Below are 6,483 nucleotides of genomic sequence, written 5' to 3' on the forward strand. Positions count from 1 at the left end.
CAGGATCATCCAACCGTCCTTCACAACTGCTCCTTCCTGTTCAGCCCACTTCCTCTCTTCTGGGGTATAGTGAGGTTTAACATCTTCTGGAACTACCTCTGGTATGAGGGCTGCTATAAATCCTCCCACAGGCTTTTGGGCTGCCTCTCGGGCTGCTTTGTCAGCAGCATGATTTCCTCTGGTTATTGGATCCCTTCCTCGTCCATGACCTTTGCAGTGCATTACAGCAATCTGTTCTGGAGCCCATACTGCTTCTAACAGGATTTCTACTTCAGGTCCATATTTCAAGGCCTTCCCGTGGGCTCCGATTAGACCTCTTTCTTTCCATAGAGCTCCATGTGCATGCAGGGTTAAGAAGGCATATTTTGAGTCAGTATAGATGTTTGCCTTACATCCGGCTGCCAATTGCAGAGCTCTAGTTAAACCTATAAGTTCAGCCTTTTGTGCTGAGGTGCCAGCAGGCAAAGCCTCAGCTTCCACAACTTCCTCATTGGTGACCACAGCATATCCTGCTCGTCTGGCACCTTCATGCAGGTAACTGCTACCATCAGTATAATATACAACATCTGGATTTTTTAATGGCTCATCTTTCAGATCAGGTCTACTGGAATAAACTTCATCCATTACTTGGAGACAATCATGTGATTCCTCATCATCTACCTCTGGTAGGGGCAGCAAAGTCGCTGGATTGAGCATATTCACTACTCGTAGATGAATCCTGGGATTTTCACACAATAGGCCTTGGTATCTAGCCATCCTTGGGTTCGTTAGCCAATAACTACCCTTATATTCCATGAGTGTCAGAACAGCATGAGGTACATTCACATACATCGTCTGGCCAAAGGTAAATTTATCAGCTTCTTTGACAAGGCTCGCAGTGGCCGCTACTGCCCTTAGGCATGGAGGCCATCCTTTTGCTACTGAGTCCAATTGTTTAGACAAATAAGCTACTGGACGGTTCCAACTTCCTAATCTCTGGGTCAGGACTGCCGCTGCAATCCCATTCTGTTCATGTACATACAGCTGAAAGGGTTTTTCCGAATTAGGCAATCCAAGGGCTGGTGCCTCCATAAGTCGCTGTTTGATAACTAAAAAGGCTTGTTTCTGCTCAGGTCCCCATACGAATGGGTCCTTTTCTGCACCTCGAGTGCTTTCATGTAAGGGCTTGGCCAGACTACTGAAATCAGGTATCCATAGTCTACAAAACCCTGCTGTTCCCAGGAATCCCCTAAGTTGTTTTCTTGTGGTAGGTTCCTTGATAAGGCAAATAGCTTCTTTCCTCTCTGGTCTCAATGCTTGTTGTTGGTGTGAGATGTCAAAGCCCAAATATTTGACCTTTTCTAAACATAACTGTGCCTTTTTCTGGGAAACTCGGTAGCCAGCTTCCCAGAGCAAGTGGAGCAGTTCCTCTGTCCCTTCTTTACAGGTATCAAAATCCTTTGCAGCTAGTATAAGATCATCCACATATTGCAGAACCACCTTTTCTCCCGGTATTGAGGGGTAACTTGTTAGATCCCTCGCCAAGGCAGTGCCAAATAAAGTTGGGGAATTTTTGAATCCCTGGGGCAATCTTGTCCAGGTTAGCTGGCCTTTTGTTCCTGTCAAAGGGTCTTCCCACTGGAAGGCAAATATAGGTTGGCTCTGTGGTGCCAGCCGGCAACAGAAGAATGCATCTTTCAAGTCCAATACAGTAAAAAATGTTGCTTCTGGTGGGATCAAACTCAGCAAGGTATATGGGTTTGGTACATTTGGGTGCAAGGTCTCGATAGCCTGGTTTACGAGCCTCAAGTCCTGCACTGGCCTATATTCATCTGTCCCAGGTTTTCGAACAGGCAAAAGGGGTGTGTTCCATTCTGATTGGCAAGGCTTAAGCAGACCATATTTTAATAGGCGGTCCAAATGTTTCTGGATGCCCTCCGCTGCTCGCCGGGGTAAGGGATATTGCTTTACAGATACAGGGGTAGCCATAGGTTTTAGGGTTACTACAATTGGAGCTATATTCTTAGCCATTCCTGGTGGGCTATTTTCAGCCCATACTCCTGGTGGCACCTGTAGAGTTCGGAGGAGCTTGTTTAATTCTGTATCCAATGTGGGTTGGACTTGCAAGGCTGACATTAGGCGCCATGATTGTTCCTTAGGTACTGAGAGGGTAATTATTCCTGCTGCTTTTGATGGCAGTTTCATTTCTGGACCTCGAGGAGTGAAAGTGATTTGGGCCTGCAATTTGGACAGCATATCTCTGCCTAAGAGAGGTATTGGACACTCAGGTATATACAAAAACTGATGGGTTAAACGATGTCCCCCAATCTGGCATTCCAAAGGTTGGAGGAAAGACCTCTTGGCTGACTGTCCAGTAGCACTTTTAATGACTACACTTTTGGATGCCTTTTTCTGCAATAGTTCTGGGAGTACTGAGTATTCAGCCCCAGTATCAATCATAAAGTCTATTAAATGGCTCCCTAATTGAATCGTGACCGTGGGCTCCTGGAAGCCTAACTTTATGGAGTCCGGTCGTTCCTAGTCTTGGGTAAAATCCTCTTCTGCCAGTCCAATGAAATTGTCTCTACTCCGTCCCTGTCCTGGTCTCTGATATCTTCCATCTCGGATCATTCCCCGTCCCCGTCCCTGGTTTCTTGGGCCGGAGCCTGGGCCTGGGCCTGGGCCTGGGCGTACTTCTTCCAACCTCAGGGGTTCAGGACACTCCCGCTTCCAATGACCCTCCTTCTTGCAATTTGCACATTGATTCCTTCCCAGTGGTGGATTCCTTCCTCGCCCTCGCCCTCCATTTAAGGGGCGGTGGTCTTGCTTCACTGCTGTGGCTAGCATTACCATCTTTTCCTTCTGCCACTTCTTCTTCTCTTGCTTCTCAGCCTCATCCCTATTCCGATAAACTCGGCGTGCAATGGCCATAATTTGGCTCATCAGCATCCCTTCCCATCCTTCTGATTTCTGAATTTTCTTACGAATGTCAGAAGCGCACTGGGCCACAAATGTAGCAGTAATCATTCTACTGTTTTCAGGGGCTTCAGGGTCAAAAGGAGTCCATATACGATAGGCTTCTTGCAGCCTCTCTAAAAAGTCTCCCGGACTCTCATTTGGTTTTTGTTCTACTTCTGAAACTTTAGACATATTAGTGGGCTTCTGGCATGCCCTGCGGATACCTTGCACAAGTGTCTGGCGGTAGGTGGTAAGTCTGGCCAGGTGAATTGCATTGTTTGGATCCCAATTAGGATCTTCCAAGGGAAAGTTATCTTGGAGATGACGGTCAATATTATAAATATTTCCCGCTCTGGCCTGCTCACGCAAATATATCTGTGCCTTTTCAATTATGTCTCTCCTTTCCTCAGTGGTGAACAGAGTATTTAGGAGCTGGCGACAATCTGTCCAAGTAGGGCTATGAGTATTTACTATTGAAGTCACCAAGTCCATCATAGCCTGAGGTTTTTCTGCAAAAGATGGGGTGTGTGTTTTCCAATTCATCAGATCTGTAGTTGTGAATGGAATATATTGCAGGGTCGAAGTTCGAGGTGGCCGTGGTCCGGGTTGCCCATTAACCAGTGCAGGCTCCTCAAGTGCATCAAATACTCTTCTAAGAGGGGCTACTACGTGATCTTTCTCTTCACTTTGCTCTAGGGGCCTCAAATCATAGGGGATGGTATCTGTCGCAAGGCGTTCTTTTAGCAGCTTTATACGCCTGGCTGTATTGCTTGCTGACCGAGCAAGGTCTCCCTGTAACTTCTGTAATATTTCTCTGGGACTTGGATGCACAGGGGTTTGGGGTGGGCAATCAGTTGTTCCACTAAAGGAGACTGTAGATGGAGGTCTATTAGGAGTCACAGGTGGAATAACCACTTCTGCTTGGGCTTTATTATAGAACTCCAATGCCTCCTGAAGATATTTATCATAATCTATCAAGGAATCAAGCTCTGTGACTCCACTCCCATTATTCATTCCAGTTTCTTGCCTTGGGGTTACAACTGGTGGAGTGTTTGGATTAAGCTCCCTTCGATGTGGAGCATAGGGTGGAGGTGGAAGCACCTCTTCCTCTGGCCCCTCAAAAATGGGTTTGAGTTTATTTGGCAAGATTCCTTTCCTAGCTTCGGCTTTTACAGCCAATAATTTGCATCGTTTGACTTTGCATTCCCTTATCCATGGAGGATTTTTATTTAATGTGCTCAGCCAGGAATCTATATATGGAAATTGTTCTGGGCACCCTCCAGTTTCTTTGGCGATATCAGTCCAAAGTTTGCTTACTAAATTTATATCAAAGGTTCCCTGGGATGGCCATCCAGTAATTTGTTTTGGCCATTCTAGTTCACATAACGTTCTCAAGCGCTCTGGCGTCATTTTGACACCATATGCCCCTGAGAAGGCTTTCTTAAAATTATTTAACATACACTCAAGAGGTGTATTTTCCCCCTTTGAACCCCCAACTCCCATTGTATGGCCCTGTGAAGTATCCACTCAGTCACTCACAGACGCGCTTCGTGGGTTTCCTTGCCTAGTGAAGTCGCCTTACTAGGAACCGAAGTACTGCCCACTCCACACTCGGGTCAGCTACAGATTGCTCTGTACTTTCTCACACATACAATGCGCTGGATACTTCACCACACTCTACCTCCCAATTTTTCCCTTTCCCTACACCAGATCACCATCTGATGTACCCAACCACCTAGCGTACTCAGTTTCCCCTTACTGAGACGCAGAAGTTTGATCAAGACTTCTCTTCCTCCCAATTAATTGGAGGGCCAAAAATCCCTTTGTGCACTTACCCTTGGTTGGTTCCCTGTTTCCCCCGGTCCGTCGCCGCCAGTGAGCAGGGTATCAGACAGACGAGTCTTCTGCGTTCCCCCTGGAAAAAATTACCAGTGCGCGCTTTGGGTAAGCAGTTGTCCTCTCTCTTGTACCCTGCCCAGTAGGGCGAAGGGGCTGCGTTCCAGCAGACCACTTATCCGAGTCACAGGGCACCATAAAATGTAGCACCCTGCTTGTGGTTAACGCTTAGCTGGAATGAAATATTCAACGCAGCAATAGAGAAATTAAAATAGTAATTTATTTGTCAGACAAATAAATAAGAGGCTCAGTGGTACGTGGTTACCAAGCTCTGGCCTGCCTCCTGCCATTCTGGCCAGCACTTATATTCCCTTAATCCAGCCCCCTTTGCTCCTCCTGTGGCTGCCTCTGTCCAATCAGCCTGGTTGAAATTCCTATTGGCTGTTTGCTAGAACCAATCACAAAAGATACACCCACAAAAGATACACCCATTTCCTTGCCCTTATATGGGAGACAAAGAGCTATATATAAATGACAAATAAGTAATAATATATCTTACATGGAATCTTAATTACCAGCTCACCTTTTGCCCTTCTTGCCCTATTGCCTCCTAAAACAGATGGTTTAATCTTACATTTTATGTTCAACAGATGTCAAGGATCTTGAGTTTCACATCAACATTGAAAGATTTCCTTCATTTAATGTTTCTAAACAAATGCCTGACAACCATATATCAAGACTGCCCGGATGGCGTCTTCTGTCTGGCAGGGGGGGGGCTGGTGGCTGACTTAATTTCAGGATAAATACAACTCTTACAACCATATGAAATAAGAATCTAGCATTCCTTAAATCCTTTGCATAATTACATTTAAGCCAATATATTTCATACATTTATCATAGGTAGCCTCTTAAAAGAATAAAGCTTTTCAAAGTAAAAAGGAAGGAACTCAATAAAACACAGCTTTTAAAAGAAGCCTCTTCAGTTTGCACCTCCCCCTTTCCCCCTCCTCTCCAGCCTCAAAATAAAATAGGAAGAAGCTGCTTCTTCTGCCAAGCCAGTTGCCTTTCCAACATTTAACACATTTTAACCTTTTTTAACTCTCTTAGTTTAAGAAACAGCTTTAGAAAAAGACTTCCCCCAAAAATGTTCTCTTTCCAGCTAAATGTTTCTCCCCATTGCTCCTGGCCTTTTAACCTTAGAAAGAAGATCTGGCTCATTTTACTGGGAGGCACATTGGTATTATCTTACTATTTGCCCATTTCTAATGGTGTTTTCTCAACCTTGGGGCAGCATATGTAATTTCCCTTTTTATGACTTTGAGAATTGTTTTTCTGCTATAAATCAATGGGGCCCTTCTTGTCTTAGGAGGAAAAACATCTTGCCAAGGTTCTTTTAGGCAGCTGGTCTTTTGCCTGGCATGAAACATTTGAAAATCCTTTTTTTTTAAGCTCATTTTTAAATACAAGCCTTGATTGAAATATATAGAAGCTTTGATAAAAATGCAGGCTTATGGTTAGGTGCCTCAGAAGGAAAAGCCCTGAGTGCTCACTGAAAGGACAGATCCTGAAGCTGAGACTCCAATACTTTGGCCACCTCATGAGAAGAGAAGACTCCCTGGAAAAGACCCTGATGTTGGGAAAGATGGAGGGCACAAGGAGAAGGGGACGACAGAGGACGAGATGGTTGGATAGTGTTCTCGAAGCTACCAG

Source organism: Podarcis erhardii, assembly GCF_964252035.2.
Source record: "Podarcis erhardii genome assembly, chromosome: 5".
Classification (NCBI taxonomy): domain Eukaryota; kingdom Metazoa; phylum Chordata; class Lepidosauria; order Squamata; family Lacertidae; genus Podarcis; species Podarcis erhardii.